Source organism: Bos taurus, chromosome 22 (assembly GCF_002263795.3).
Source record: "Bos taurus isolate L1 Dominette 01449 registration number 42190680 breed Hereford chromosome 22, ARS-UCD2.0, whole genome shotgun sequence".
Lineage (NCBI taxonomy): Eukaryota > Metazoa > Chordata > Mammalia > Artiodactyla > Bovidae > Bos > Bos taurus.
In genome coordinates, this window is record NC_037349.1 from 6,662,384 (window position 1) to 6,678,877 (window position 16,494).

Genomic DNA, 16,494 nt, shown 5'->3' on the forward strand with positions numbered 1-16,494 from the left:
TTTGGGAAACAGTCACTTCGTTTCAAATTAAAGTCCATTTGCCCACTTCCTTAGTAGCCACTGCTATTTATCCCTAATGTGCTATTCTAGAATTGCATTTTACATAAGCAAATATATACTTATTCCCCTTCCCATTTTTCTACACAAAATAGGGATTACTATGCATCTTGGTGGTTTTTTTTTTTTTTCAGTTAACATTATGTCTTGACCATCTTTTACATCAGTTGCTTTTTTTAAGCAACTTTTTGAAAACTTTTATTTTGAAATAATTGTATCAATAGATTCACAGGAAGTTGCAAAGATAGTACAGAAAATTCTTAGGACCACCCAATTTCCCTGAATATATGAACACTTAATTTTAAAAATTGTATGTTAAAATGCTAGTGGTAGAGTACTTTTAGCTTTACTACTCTGGTGCTTTGTATTTGAGCACTGTGTGTGTGCACTCAGTCGTGTCTGACTCTTTGCAACCCCATGGATTATAGCCACCAGGCTCTTCTGTCCATGGAATGTTCCAGGCAAGAATACTGGAGTCAGTTGCCATTTCCCACCCCAGGGGATCTTCCCAACCCAGGGACTGAACCCAGGTCTCTTGTGTTCCCTGCTTTGGCAGAAGGATTTTATTTTATTTTATTTTTCTACCTCTAGCGCCACCTGGGAAGCCTGAGCTTTGTATATATGAATTAATTTAATCCTCAGAATTTATCAGCCCATATACAGATGGGAAAGCTAAGGCACAAAGAGGCTAAAGAACTTAACTAATAGACTGTAGTTGATAAAACCAGGATTTGAACTCAGGCAGGTTGCCTTCAGAGTCTGTGTGTGTTTTTTGTTGTTGTTGCTTCAAGGGGTAAGTAATCTTAGTTCCCTGAGCAGGGATCAAACCTGTGCCTCCTCCATTGAGAATGTGGAGTCTTAACCCACTGGACCAGCAGAGAAATCCCCAGAGTTTGTGTCCTTAACTTTAAGGTTATATCATCTCCTTTCAGTAATGGCTGTTCATAGTGAAGCAAAATCAGTGATTGGAAAGAGCAAAGCTGCAATCACTCAATAATTATTTCTGCAAATGTGCATAAATATACTATGTTCATGCATGTGTGTGTGCTGTGTTCAGTCACTTGGTCGTGTCTGACTCTTTGCGGCCCCGTGAACTGTAGCCCGCCAGGCTCCTCTGTCCATGGACTCTTCCAGGCAAGAAACCTAGAATGGTTTGCCGCTTCCTACTCCAGGGAATCTTTCCAACCCAGGAAGTGAACCCAAGTCTCCTGCATCTCCTGCTTTGGCAGGCAGGTTCTTTACCACTAGCACCACCTGGGAAAGAAGCCCTTGTTCGTGCATGTATGGGATTTTAATACATAACACTGTTCTAAAGTTTCCTTTAAAAGTCTTAATAGTAAAAAATACGGATTTCCCATAGCCTTTAAATATCTGCATATGTTTAATTATCTGACTATTCCATAATTTATTATAGATGAATAGTTAGATTGTTTTCTTTAATTATGATAATTGCCACAGTAAGTGTCCTCACATATGTATCTCTGTTCACTTATGTAAGTAAATCTAGAGAATAACGTCCTAGATTTTTGTATTTTAATAGACCCTGCCAAGTTAGCCTTCAAAAGGAAGGCTGCAATTTATGGTTCTGACCTCATTTTCATTTCCTGATTACTTTTATAACCACTATTTGTGATTCTTTTATAATAGAGAATTAAATAGAACCAATAAATCTGAGAAATGCACAATGTTGTATTTATCAAGAATTTAGGGAATTTCTGGCAGTCTGGTGGTTAGGACTCTGTGCTTCCACTGCTGGGACCCCATTTCAATCCCTGGTGGGGGAACTAAGATCCCACAAGCCACGTGGTGTGGCCAAAAAAGAAAAAAAGAATTTAGAAGTGTCTCCTACCAGTTTGTTATTCCAAACTACAATTTTGTTAAAAGAACTGTTTACTAGCAGTTGTAATAGTGGTGCTGAAAGTTTATATAAGCATACAAAATATGTCTTGTGAGTGACCTGTTTATGAGGATTACTGAAACAAGAAACATTAATAAAAAAATTTTAAACATCACAAGTTTAAACAAAACCCCAGAAGTCTCTTGTAAAACGCAAGTTGAAATGGGTTTACCACGCTTGTCAGGAAATTCCCGGTTCCAGTGAACAATGACCCTCCTGTCCACCAGAGGTCACTCTTTGGAAATGAGTTTGCCCCAGGCAGTTGGCAGCCTTTAAAAAAAAAAAAATAGCATTATTGTTCCAGTGGCTCTTTGGTCAAGTGTTGGGAAGGTCACACTGTTCTTACGAGCTGAGCTGAGTTTGTGCTGCACAATTGTCCCGTATCTAGGTTTCATCCTGATGTTGCAACTCAAAACAGACTATAAGTTGGTGTGTTTTACTTTTGACTCTTCAGTATCCACTTAAACACCTGACTGGATTTTGTTGCTTCTGGATTTCTTTCCCTTCCCTGACATTGGGCTCCCACTTAGTCCGTCTTCATTAAATGTCTGATTTCTTCTCCATCTCATTCTGACATTGACATTCCAGCAAAAGCAGAAATACCTGCGTTTTTGTTCTCAGGAAAAACTCTAGGACTATCTTTGCGGAAATACTTCTGGAGGATGGACCTTCCGTGCTTTAGAGAAGTTTTAACAAGGAGGGTGGTACACAGTGAAGGAAAAAAAAAAAAATCTCTTTGCATTCTAATCTTCCCCTTGGTTTGCTGCTTCATTATCTTTGGAGATTGTGTGATTTCCATTTAGAAGCTGTTTTATCAAGAAGTGAATAAAATTTAAGCTTCAAGACCCTTACTTGTACAAGTGCCTTCTACCTAAGTTTGTTTTCTTAAATTTGTATTCTTTTTTTTTTGGCCTCACTGCAAGGTTTGTGGGATTTTAGTTTCCCGACCAGGGATCGAACTTGGGTCCTTGGCAGCAAAAGTGTAGCACCCTAACCACTGGACCACCAGGGAAGTCTATGTATTCTTTTTTTTTTTTTTTTAATTATTTACTTATTTATTTTTGGTTGTACTGGGTCTTCAGTGCTACTCAGGCTTCCTCTAGTGCTGGTGAGCCGGGACTCCTCTTCGTTGTGGTTCAAGGGTTCTCATTTTAATGGCTTCTCTTGGTGCAGAGCACAGCCTCTAGGCACACAGCCATCAGTACTTGTGGCTTGAGGGCTCAGTAGTTGTGGCGCATGGGCTTAGATGCTCCGTGGCATGTGGAATCGTCCTGGACCAGGGATCAAACCCATGTCCCCTGAACTGCAGGCAGATCCTTACCTACTACACCACCTGAGAAGTCCCCTGTATTCTTTTTCTTAAACAGAAATCACCAAGTTCTAAAAGCTAGCCCCTGGGACTTCCCTTATGGTCCAGTGGTCAAGACTTCTCTTTCCAATGCAGGGGTACAAGTTCTATCCCTGGTCAGGTAGCTAGATCTCACATGCCTGGTGGCCAAAAAAACCCAAAGCAAAACAGAAGTAATATTGTAACAGATTCAATAAAGACTTTTAAAATGTACCACATCAAAAAAAAAAAAAATCTTAAAAAAAATTAGCTTCTGGGCCCTTAAGTGGAGTCAACACCTCATTTCAAGACTTAACGTGTTTGGGTAGAGATTTAAGTTCTGGCTCTCCGCGTCTCTGGCCAAGTTACTTAATCTCTCCGGGCGACCATTTCTTTGTCTGCAGATAGTGTCAAGTTTCTTGAGAAATCAAATCACATGTATAATTTGCTTCTCACAGTTCCCTGAACACATTAGGGAACTTCAAGAAGGAAAGAACCTGGGGAGAAAAAGAGAAATCGATACTTGGTTTCAATTGCTTGGGGCCTTCTGCCTGGAGTTGTCCAGGAGACAAGAAAACAAGAACGGTGCTGGGTGGAGCCCTTACGAGGTTGGAGTACCCCGAGGGTGGTCTGTGAGGTGTGCAGAAAAGGGATTCAGGGACAAATAACCCCAAAATAAAACTGAGATGCCCAGGATAAGACCTGGACAGGATCCATGTTTCTTTCTTTCTTTTTTAATGTTTTGGCTCTGCGGCATGTGGGATCTTAGTTCCCCGACCAGGGATTGAGGCCATGTGCCCGAGATTGGAAGCACACAGTCTTCACCACTGGACCGCCAGGGGAGTCCGCCATGTTTCATTCTGTTTTCTTTCCATTGTGACCGCGATTCCTTGGCCATGAGCCAATTTTCCAGCCCCTGCAGACGGGGCTTGGCCTGTGACTGGCTTGGCCAAGGTAACAGCAGTGGTGATGGAGTGCCAGGTCCAAGCCACGTACGAATTGCCGGCTTAACCTTCCCCTGTACCTTTGCTCTCTTTCAAACATTTCTAGGAGACAACATGAATCATATTTTATTTTTTTCTTAATTTATTTTTAATTGAAGGACAATCACAGTATTGTGTTGGTTTCTGCCATACATCAACATATTTATTTTTAAAATAATTTTATTTATTCATTTATTTTTGGCAGTGCTGGGTCTTCGTTGCTGCACAGGCTTTTCTCTAGTTGCGGTGAGTGGGGGCTACTCTCTACTGCAGTGCATGGGCTTCTCATTGCGGTGGTGAATCATATTTTAAATATTGTATTACATATGGTAGCTCAAATTCATTTATTTTTAAGTGCTAATTTTCCATGATACGAATAAACCCAATAAAGTTATCTGTTTCTCTATTGGTGGCATATAAGTTGTTGAAGGTTTTTACTAATATGGAAAATAATGGAAGAATATAGCCTGATGGGTTACAGTCTATAGGGTCACAGAGTCAGACATGCCTAAAGCGACTTAGCATGCACAAAGAGTGTCATCATACTAATTTTTGCAGTTCTTTTTCCAGCTCAGTGGGTCTGAATTGATATCTAGTTGATATATTAGTGTTTATTTCCTTGACTTCCAAAGTTGAACCTCCTTCCGTGTGTATATTGACCTTCGGGTTCCCTGTTACGTAAATTGTCTGTGCATATCCTCTGTTTTCCTGTTGTTGTTTGCCTTTTTTTTTTTAAAATAGACTTGCTCCTGTAAGTCTTTATATCATCTTTGTATTTATATTCTATATAGAATATATCTATATAATGAAGATTGTATGTGAAGAAAATAATATGTCATATATAATAATATACTTTTTGTATGTTTGGTTGCTTATATGCACTGCAGAGATCTTTCAGTAATTTCTTGACAGCTTTAGAGAGAGAGTTCACATATCATCATACAACTCACCCATTTAAAGTGTATAAATCAATGGTTTTTTAGTAGTCAATTGTAGAATATTTCACAAATATTTAGAATATTTTCATGACCTCATAAAGAAACTCCATGCCCGTCAACTAGCTCTCCTTTCCCCCATCCCTCCAGCCCTAAGCCACCACTCATTTTGTTTTCTGTCTTTATAAATATGCCAATTTTGAGCATTTCATGTAAATAGAATATTTAATATGTGGCCTTTTGTGACTGACTTCTTTTGCTAGCATTTTTTTTTTTTTTTTTTTTTTTGCTGCACTGTGTGGCTTTGGGATCCTAGTTCCTGACCAGGGATGGAACCTGTGCCCTGGGCTGTGAAGGCATGAAGTCCTAACCACTGGACCACCAGGGAATTCCCAGCATAATATTTTCAAGGGTTATCCATGTAGTATGTATCAAGATTTTGTTCCTTTTTATAGCCAAATAACATTCCAGTGTAAAGATATACCACATTTTGTTTACTGATTCATCAGTTGAAGTCATGTTTACTGAAAAATGCAACTGATATCGAAAATTGTTCTGATTTCTGCCCAGTCTGATCTGATTGCTTACCCGTCTTCTCCCACACATGGTAAGAAAAGTGGTTTTGCCCAGAATGTTGCAAAGGTTTATCCCTGGCTCTGAATTGTACTTTATTGATGAGAAGTTTTAGTTCAATGCCCATAATTGACGAGGTAGCTCTAGAGACCCTTGGCAAACTATGTGTAGCCCGGGGTTCACAGCGTCCCCATCTCTGAAGCTCATTAGACATGCAGGCTTTCATTCCTCCCAGACCTGCCAGAAGGAAACTCCGGTCTCAGGAGATCCCCAGTGAGGTGTATGCCCACTGAAGTTAGAAAATCACGGTTCTCCGCTATTTCTTTCTTTCTTTTTAATAACTATTTATTTGGCTGTGCCGGATTTTACTTGTGGTGCCTGGGATCTTCTATCTTCCTTGCAGCATGTGGCATCTAGTTTCCCGGCCAGGGATTGAGCCCAGGCCCCCTGCATTAGAATCATGGAGTCTTAGCCACTGGACCAGGAGGTAAGTCCCTCTACACCACTGTTTCTCTCCCTGTGTCCATACTAAAACCACCTTGGAAGGCTTTTCAAACATTGATTTTGTGTGTGTGTGTGTGTGTGTAATCAAGTTTTATTAAAGTATAAAGGAGATAGAGAAAGCTTCTGACATAGGCATCAGAAGGGGGCAGAAAGAGTACCCCCTTGCTAGTGTTAGCAATGAAGTTATATACTCTCCAATGAATCCAAAGAATGTCTGGAGGTTGTAAAGACCTCACCAGACCTACTCCCATAATTTACATTTTAAGATAACAGAATTAGCCAGAAGGTTTAATCCAGAGACTGTCCTCAGGCAGGACACATTATTGTTATATAATCCTTGCAAAGACCAGGTCTACTCCCATAATTTACATTTGAAGGTAACGGAATTAGCCAGAAGGTTTAATCCAGAGACTGTCCTCAGGCAGCATACATTATTGTTATATAATCCTAAGGAATGTAGAGAAGGAAAAAAAAAGTTTGTCCTTTCTTCCTCCTTGAGAATTCCAGACCCCTCTCTCCTTGGGGACCCCTAGACTCCTTATCAACCTGCCTAGGAAATGACTCTCTCATCCCCCCCCGCCCCTTTTCTTTTAGGAGAATTATGTTGCCTAGGGAAAAGGGGCGTCGTTCTGGTTCCATAACTGCTTGGGAGCTGACAAGGGGCATTGTCCCTAAATTGGTGAGGCAGCATATTCTCCTAATCCTCATATTGAGGATATCTGATCCAGGGGTCAAACATTGATTTTGAGAGATTCAGAGTCACTGGTCTCCAGCACGTCCGAGACTCCCGGGGTGATTCTGGTGACTGCCAGCCTGTGAAGCCCTGATACAGATGTCTTTTAAAAGCAATCTCAACTTTTTTCTATAAACTACTTTAATTGAGGAACATTTGTTCTACTTATCTTTATTCTTTTTAAGGTTTATGGCTGTGCCGGATCTTCTTTGCTGTGCCCCGGGTTTTTCGGCTTGCGGTGCGCAGGGGCTACTCTGCTTGCGGTGAGCAGGCTTCTTATTGCAGTGGCTTCTCTTGTTGGCAGAGCGTGAGCACACGTGCTTCAGGAGTTATGGCACACGGGCTTAGTTGCTCCTCGGCTTGTGGGATCTTCTGGGACCAGGGATGGAACCCGTGTTCTCTGCATTGGCAGGCGGATTCTTAACCGCTGACGCACCACGGAAGTCCCTGTTCTACACACCATAAGGGTTTGCAGTTCTGTTTACCAAGACCACCTGGACAGCTCTCAGGGAGGGACTTGCGTGTGCATTTTCTAAGGGATTGGAGTGAGATGGCCAGTTTCACCTGCTCTCTGAGGTCTCATCTTAGTGGGTTTCAAAGCTCTGCTGACAAAGATGGTCTGTGTTTCTAAGAAAACAGCGGACGGGACTTCGCTGGTGGTCCAGTGGTTAAGAATCCGCGCTTCCACTGCAGGGGGCGCAGTTTCCATCCCCGTTTGAAGAACGAAGTACCTGCCTGCAGCACGATGCAGCCAAAAAAAAAAGAGAGAGAGAGAGAGAAAACACAGCTGAAGCCCCTGTGCTGGGTGTGCTGCCAAGGATGTGCTGGTTTTTCTTGGTCCATTTTCAGCATCCAGTGTCCAAACTCTCTGTACAAGGAACGGCTATTGCTTGAAGCAGTATTTACCCCAGACTGATTGCTTTCCTGCTCCTGCCACCAGATTAAAGACAACAGGAACAAACATCTTGGGTAGATACCAGGATTTGTCTCTTTTAAAAATAAATCCAATTCTGATCTTTGCTAAGGAAGCTCCGGCAGCAACCAGCTGTCACATCTATTTCCCTGCCTTCTTCTCTCTGTGATTTCCTTCCATGCCCAGGCTTCCTGTGCGCCCTGCTTATGTGCCCCGTCATATTGTTATGATCTCATGGCTACGGTGACCGAGTAGCTCACGGATCCAGGCAGGCTGTACAGCTCTACTTTACATGTCCGTAAAAGGTTTCACCCCCTTCCAGGGTGTAGTCTCCATCTCCTTGTCACTTGCAATCCTGCCCTACATCTGTCTCGGATAGTGTCACAGCTGCACCCCAGTGCTGGTGCTGGGGCCACTTTTCTGAGTTAAAGGAAACAGGAGGGAAGGGGGAAGGAAGATAATTCTGTCCTGTGCATCCTGCCATTATCCAACTCACAGATGTGTGTGTGAGGTCCTCTTATTTTTTTTATTGAAGTAGTTGATTTATAATGCGTTAATTCTGCTGTATGGCAAAGTCACTCAGTTTTATATTAATGTGTGTGTGTGTGTGTGTGTGTGTGTGCTTAGTCACTCAGTCGTGTCCAACTCTTTGCAAGCCCCAGGGACTGTAGCCCCCCAGGCTCCTCTGTCCATGGGGATTCTCCTGGCAAGAATACTAGAGTGGGTTGCCATGCTCTCCTCCAGAGGATCTTCTAAACCCAGGGATCAAACCTAGGTCTCCCACACTGCAGGTGGATTTTTTACTGTCTGAGCCACCAGGGAAGCCCACCACCACCACACACCTACACACACACACATATTTTTTTTTTCCTGTGTTTTTTTTTTTTTTTTTGGCTATACCATGTGGCGTAGGGAATCTTAATTCCCTGACCAAGTCCCCTGCATTGGAAGTGAGGAATCTTAAGCACTGGACCAGCAGGGAAGTCATATATACACATTCTTTTTGAAAATGCTCTTTTCTGAGAACTCCCTGGTGGACAAGTGGCTAAGCCTTTGCCCTTCCAGTTCCGGGGGCATGGGCTCGATCCCAGGTTGGGGAACTAAGATCCTGCATGGCTCAGGGTGCAGCCAGAAAACAAAAACCAACACATTCTTTCCCATATGGTTTATCACAGTATATTGAATATAGTTCCCCGTGCTATACAGTAGGGCCTTGTTGCTTGTCTTTTCTATATAGAAAAGCTTACATCTGCTAACGCCAACCTCGCCACTCCATCCCTCCCTCAACCCCCTCCCTCTTGGCAACCGCCATTCCGTTCTCAGTCCATGAGACTGTTTCTGTTCCATAGATGAGTGTCCTATTTTAGATTCTACATGTCCATGTATCAAGAGGGCTTCCCTGGGGGCTCAGTGGTAAAGAATCCGTCTGTCAATGCAGAAGATGCGGGTTCAATCCCTGGGTTGGGAAGATTCCTTGGAGAAGGAAATGGCGTCCCACGCCAGTATTCTTGTCTGGGAAATCCCATGGACAGACGGAGCCTGGTGGATTACAGTTCATGGATCAAACACGACTTAGTGACTCAACAACAACGTAAGTGGTATCATGTGAAATTTGTCTTTCTCTTTCTGACTTGCTTCACTTAGTGGTATCATCTCTGTGTTTATGCATGTTGCTGCAAATGGTATTATTTTGTTCTTTTTTTGGTTGAGTTCAATGTAGGTACCACAACTTATATATGTACCACCACTTGGGCAAGGTCCTCCCCCTTGAAAATATTTATTTGTTTGCCTGTGCCAGGTCTTAGTTGTGGCCTGAGGAATCCTCACTGTGACATGTGGGATCTTAGTTCCCTGACCAAGGATCAAACCCAGGTCCCCTGTGTTGGGAGCTCAGAGCCTTAACCACTGTTCCTCCAGGCAAGTCCTGTGGGAGGTCCTTTTAACTTTCTGTTACATTATTTGCAGCCACCTGAGAGCTTGGGCTGCTTTGACTTATTGGAAGGCGTGGCCATGCAAGAATCAAAGGCCCCAGCTCCCTGAAATATACACCCAGCAGGGCACTCATGGGTGTCAGATTGCTTCTTGGGTTCTCTCCAGGGGTGACTGAGTTGCTAAGCTGCTAACTTGACCTGCTTCTCTTATACTGCACCAAGGAACCCTGCTTTGTTTTTCAGGCAGCCAGTGCTAAATCTCTTGTGTTGGTGACACTTTGCTAGTTACAGCTCTGAGATGCTCCCTATTACTTAAAACAGACTCCTTGGAGGGTCTTCATGCAGTCAGGAGTTCCCAAACCTGGGCAATTCAAAATATGAGTCTGCTTTTGAGAGAGGACAGACCTTGCCTGACCCAGATTTCTTTTCTTTTTTTTTTTCCTTTTGGCTGCATCGTGTGGCATGTGGGATCTAGTTCCCCGCCCAGGGATTGAACTCATGTCGTCTGCAGTGGAAACTTGGAGTCTTAACCACTGGACCACCAGGGAAGTCCCTGACCTAGCATTTCAAAGCTCTTTCAACGGAGCCAGTTCTGTTTCAACAGAAGCCAGGATCGCTTGCTCAGCGGCTCACACTGGGGCCGGCTGTGGGCGATTACTCCTGTTTTTGATCTTTGCAGAAGACGTTTGCTTAATTTGCTGGTACACTGCTTCTCTGATCACATGACAAGTATGTGCCTGTGGGTGTGCGTCCTTTGTAAATAACAAGTTGTTCTTTTCTTTCAGCCGGGGCTTGCTTACTCCCCTACCCAGCCCTTTTAATGTGTTTAAACTGGTTTGTTGTAAATTAGGGCTCTGATAAATAATTCAGTAAGCTGAGCCCGAGTCTCTGCCTCCCAGAGGAGGGGGGCGTGTGCACAGCCCCCCACAACTTCTGAGCCACCTCTGAGGTCCTTTGCAAAGTCCTGGCCCTGCTCTTCTGACAGGGATTTGATGTGAACATCTTTCACTTGCTCCTACCTGCAGGAGGGCCTATGTTCTTGGCGGTTCAGATAGCTGTTTTCTTCGTTGCTTTCTGGTAGAAAACCTTCTGAAACAACAGCATGGAGTGTGTGTGTGCGTGAGACAGACAGAGAGACAGAGAGAGGATATGAAGCAGTGTCCATGAACTGATTTCATTGGATCGTTCTGCCTAAGTTTCTAGATCTGTCTCTTCCCTCCCCCCACACCATACCAGGTCTCATTTTTCTTGATTCTTTCCCTCATCCACCCACCTTAACTGACCTTAAAACACAACATTATATGTAATTCCACCTTAATTGAACTTAAGAACTTAATTGAAGTTCTCGTGTGTTCTGTTATTAAATGGCAGCAGATTAAAATGAATTCTTTTTTTCCTTAAAGAAAAGGGTGGTAATTTAAATGCGTTCTTATCATATTTTAGTGTCAAATTTCCATCATCCAGTATGATTCCACTTTTGTTTTAAATGAATTTTTTTTTGCGGTATAGCTGCTTTCCAGTGCTGTGTTAGTTTCTGCTGTACAGCAGAGTGAATCAGCTATACTTAGATCCCCTCTTTTCTGGATTTCCTTCCCATTTAGGTCACCACAGAGCACTGAGTAGAGTTCCCTGTGCTGTGCACTAGGTTCTCATTAGTTATCTATTTTATGCATATTATCAATAGTATATATATTAATATGTCAATCTCCATCACCCAATTCATCCCACCCTCATCCCACTTTTTTCATTTTACATTAAATCAAGAGCATTACCCCAGAGTATTATATATTCTTAGCAAAAGTATTTGACTGTAAGTTGATGATCTTTAAGTGCTTGTTTCTTTCTAACTTTAGGATGTACAGCTTAATGATAGCCATTGTTGAATTGCAAGCACTAGAATTACAGGATTTAAAGTGTATATTTTAGAAGTTAGCAGTCACGTAGGTGGGCCCAGCTTACTGCCCACCCAACTGGCATTGAACAATATCTCGGCAAAATACTTTGCCCAATTAATAGCTGAAAATGGTACCTTGATATTTTACTGTGCATCTCATTGATTCTGGGCGAATTGAAGACTCAGAAAGCAGCAGTAAGAAAAGAAGTTTACCTGCAAGAAATACGAGACACCCAAAAGGACCTGCTATTCAAATAAAAAGCACAACAGGTCATTAAAGCCAAGCACTGCAAAATTACCAAGGTGACTGAATTTATAGTTGGGATGTTCAGGACCCAAACCCAGCAATTTACAGGGTTATCATTTCTAGGAGCTTGTGGCCAGACTTCAGACAGCAGCACTGCAAAAGTCAGGGATAGAGTTGTTCACATTAAGTAGTCAGCACCTTATAGGCAACGCTCAGGAGTCCATTGATTTGAGGGGCTGAATTTGACAGGCCTGAAGGTGTGTTTTTCCTTAAGCCTGAGGCTTCATGGAAGCACGATGTCGGCTTTGCTTCCACAAGGCTTTTCATGTGTAGAAAGGATAGTGTATTTCTCTTTTGTAAATGTATGTTGTGTCTTTTGCCCTGTTTGATATTATTGGGGTTTAGCTATTGTTCACTGCACTTCCTGGATTTTACTTGCTGTATATTTAAAACGCATTGTGGCGTATTGCCAAAAATTGTTTTCTGCGTCACTTGACTTTTGATATGTTTGTTTGTGGTGTTTTTAAATCATGGCAACAGATATGTTTTATGTAGACAAGTCCACTGACTGTTTCCTTTATTATTTCTGCGTTGGTATCATGCTTAGGAAGTACCCAGCTGTTTCCCAGCTCGCTCTTGCTCTCTCTTTTTCCGGTCTGTTTTTTGGCTGGGTCATGTGGCCTTTGGGATATTGGTTCCCCAACCAAAGATCAATCCTGTGTCCACTGCAGCGAAAGCACAGAGTCCTAACCACTGGACCACAAAGGGAAGAGCCTCTTTTTTCCCCTTTAATTGAAGTATGGTTGATTTACAGTGTTGTGTTCATCCTAGCTCTTTTAATATTGCTTACAGGCAATCTATGAAATGGGAGAACATGTTTACAAATCATTTATATAACAAGGGGTCAAGGGAGTTGCCCAGTGGTGCGATGGTAAGGACTCAGCGCTTTCATTGCCAAGGCCAGGGTTCAATCCCTAGTGGGTGAATTAAGATCCTACAAGCTAGTGAAAATTAAAGCTAGCAGTGTGGCCAAAAATCAATAAATAAAATTAAAATAATAATAATAATGATAAGGGGTAAACATACAGAATTTTTTTAAAACTCCTACATCTCAATGATGAAAGACTAAACATCACAGTTAAAAAGTGGGCAAAGGGCTTGAACAGACATTTCTCCAAAGGAGATAAGCACATGAAGAGAACATGAATAGATGCTTAATGTCACTAGTCATTAGAGAAATACAAATCAAAATTCCACTGAGATACAACTTCCCATTCATTATCCCGTGGATATCTGAAAAATAAGAATTGGTGAGAATGTGCAGAAATTGGAAACTTTGTGCTCTGCTGCTGGGAATGAAAACGTGGTACAGTTGATATGGAAAATAATAGCAGGGGTTCCTCTGAAAACTAAACAAGAATTACCATATGATCCTGCAGTTCCACTTCAGGGAGTTGAAAGCAGATACGTGTACACCCAGATTCATAGCAACATTATTTATAATAGCCAAAAGGTGAGAGCAACCCAAGTGGCTATCAGTGGATGAATGACTAGAAGAAGTTCTGTATATACATGCAGTGGAATATTACTGAACCTAAAAAGGAAGGAAATTCTGCCATTTGCAACAACATGGATGAAACTCGAAGACATTATGCTAAGTAAAAGAATCCAGACGCGAAAGGACAAATACTGTATAATTCCACTTGTATGAGGTACACCTCAAGTAATCCAGTTCATAGACAGAAAGTAGAAGGGTGGTTTCCAGGGCTGAGGGGAGAAGGAAATGGGAAGTTGTTATTTAGTGGATGTGGGGTTCAGGTTTGCAAGATTAAAAAGTTCTGGAGATGTATGGTGGTAGTGATTGCACAACGATGTGAATATACTTAATGCCACTTAGAAGTGGTTTAAACGGTTTTATGTGTATTTTAGGGCTTCCCTGGTGGCTCAACTGGTAAAGAATCCGCCTGCAATCCGGGAGACCTGGGTTTGATCCCTGGGTTGGGAAGATCCCCTGGAGAAGGGAAAGGCTACCCACTCCAGTATTATGGCCTGGAGAATTCCATGGACTGTATAGTCCATGGGGTTGCAACAAGTCAGACATGACTTTCAGTATATTTTACAACTTTAAAAAAATATGTTGCTTACATTTTCTTTTGCCGACTGCCAACTCATTGGAAAAGATCCTGATGTTGGGAAAGATTGAAGGCAAGCAGAGAAGAGGGCAGCAGAGGATGAGATGGTTAGATAGCATCAGTGACTCAATGGATATGAACTTGAGCCAACTCCGGGAGCTAGTGGAGGACAGGGAAGCCTGGAGTCCTGCAGTCCACGGGGTCACAAAGAGCTGAACTTGGCAACGGAACAGCAACAACAACAACGATTTTCTTTTAATACTTTATATTGTGTTGTGTTCTTTTAGGAACCACTCTGATTTGTGAAAAGTATCAGCAATTCCTATGCACAGTGCAAGCTTCACCTGTCGGTGGTAGGAGGTGGGTGGTTGGAGGCCTGATAAAAACTAAACCAAAGATGAGTTAGGAACAGTGACAGACCCCGGGAGGGGGTTGGTGTGCCCACCATGTTCTGAGAAAAGGATTACAGATTTTCTTGGACTACCTGTTTCAATTTTGTTGTGTAACAGACTACCCCAGATTTTGTGGCTTAAGAACAGCCTTTTTATTGCATCACATAGATGCTGTGGGTCAGGAACATGGGCAGGGCTCAAACTGAGCAATTCTTGTGATGTTGATTGAGACTGCCCCGTACTGCTAGCCGCTGGCTGGGCTTGACTGGGGTATCCAGTATGGCGCCTTAGTGTGGGGGTGCCTGGAAGGCTGGGCTCAGCTGGGACTGTTGGTTGGAGAGCCTACGCATGACCTGTTCAGATGGTGGTCTTAGGGCAGTCAGATTTCTTAGCTGGTGGCTCAGGGCTCCCTGAGAGAAGGTCCCTGGAGATGAGGATGGAACCTCTGTGGCTTTTCTGACCTAGCCTTGGAAGTCGCATATATTGTGTTGCGTCTTGGTGGTTACAATATAAAGTCACCCCAAGATTCAAGGGGACAGAAATTACCTGCTGCCTTTCCATGGGGAAGTGATGAGATCACATTGAGGAGAGCATTGTGGGCTGGAGACACCGTTGTAGCCATCTTTAGAAAATACAATATCTCCTCCTACTAAGGAGAAGAGGATTTACTATAAAAGCCAGCAGAGGGACTTCCTTGGTGATCCAGTTGTTAAGACTGAGTATCCAGGGCAAGGGGCAAGGGTTCGATCCCTGGTCGGGGAACTAAGATCCCTCATGCTGTGTGATGTGGCCAAAAAAAATTTTTTTAATAAATTTGGAAAAAAAAAAAAACAACACAAAAAACAGAGTTAGGAAAACCCTGGAAAGGAAGCCGAGCAGGACCAGCAATCGCTAGTCTGTGACCTCGTACTTGGCTCCCTCTGTGCTTAGTTTTTCTTGATCCTCCTCAATTTCCTTTGACCTCTGCTCTCATCCCAGCCACCCCCGCCCCACACCCTCTCACCTGTGATCCACTACAGCCTCTCCTGCCTTGCTCAAGCTTCCCCCAGAGTGTCTTAGTTCAGCTTCCTGAGAGAGCCTGACCGACTCATCTGTTATTTCCCGGCAGCCCTTGGCCCAGTCGTGGGAGGGCCTGCGGGGGAGGAGCAGAGCAGGTGTCAGATGGCACAGCCTCTGGCTTTCACACCTGGCTGCACACCTGAATCCCCTGTTCAGCTCTTTAAAAAGTCCTCTTAGCCTGGGTCCCACACACAGATGTCCTGATTTCACACGTTTGGGATTAGAGACTAAGCAGGGGTCTTTTTTAGAAAACCGGGTACCCATGCTGCTTCTTCCACACTCAGGGGGAGCTATGACAACCCTGGGAATGACCAGCAGGTCTGGACAGCAAGCTGGCCCCAGGGCGTATCATTTACCAGACGGGGGAAAGAAAAACAGGCTTTTCTGGTTTGAGGCTTTGATGTGTATTGTTGCTTGTTTGTTTGTTTGTTTCACAAATAAAATCTCAAAGAATTTGTGAGCTAGAATGGAACTTAGTGACAACCTAACACATTCGTTTACAGATACGGAATAGGGAAACCCCCATTTCAGGGTTTGTCTAGAAACGTCCAAGCTTAGCACTGAGAGACCTACCATGGAAATCCCTCAGTCGAAGACAAACCCTCTGTGGAAACCCACTAGCAATTCCTCCCCTTCCCCCTGCTCCCAGCTTCTGGCAACCACTTGTATCTACCTTCCATGTCTGTGTGTGCATGATCAGCTGCTTCAGCTGTGTCCATCTCTTTGAAACCCCCTGGACTGTAGCCCACCAGGCTCCTCTGTCCATGGGATTCTCTAGGCAGGAATAATGGAGTGGGTAACCATGCCCTCCTCCAGCAGATCTTCCCCACCCAGGGATCAAACCTGTATCTCTTATGTCTCCTGCATTGGGTTCTTTACTGCTAATGCACCTGGGCAGCCCTCCAAGTCTGTGGATA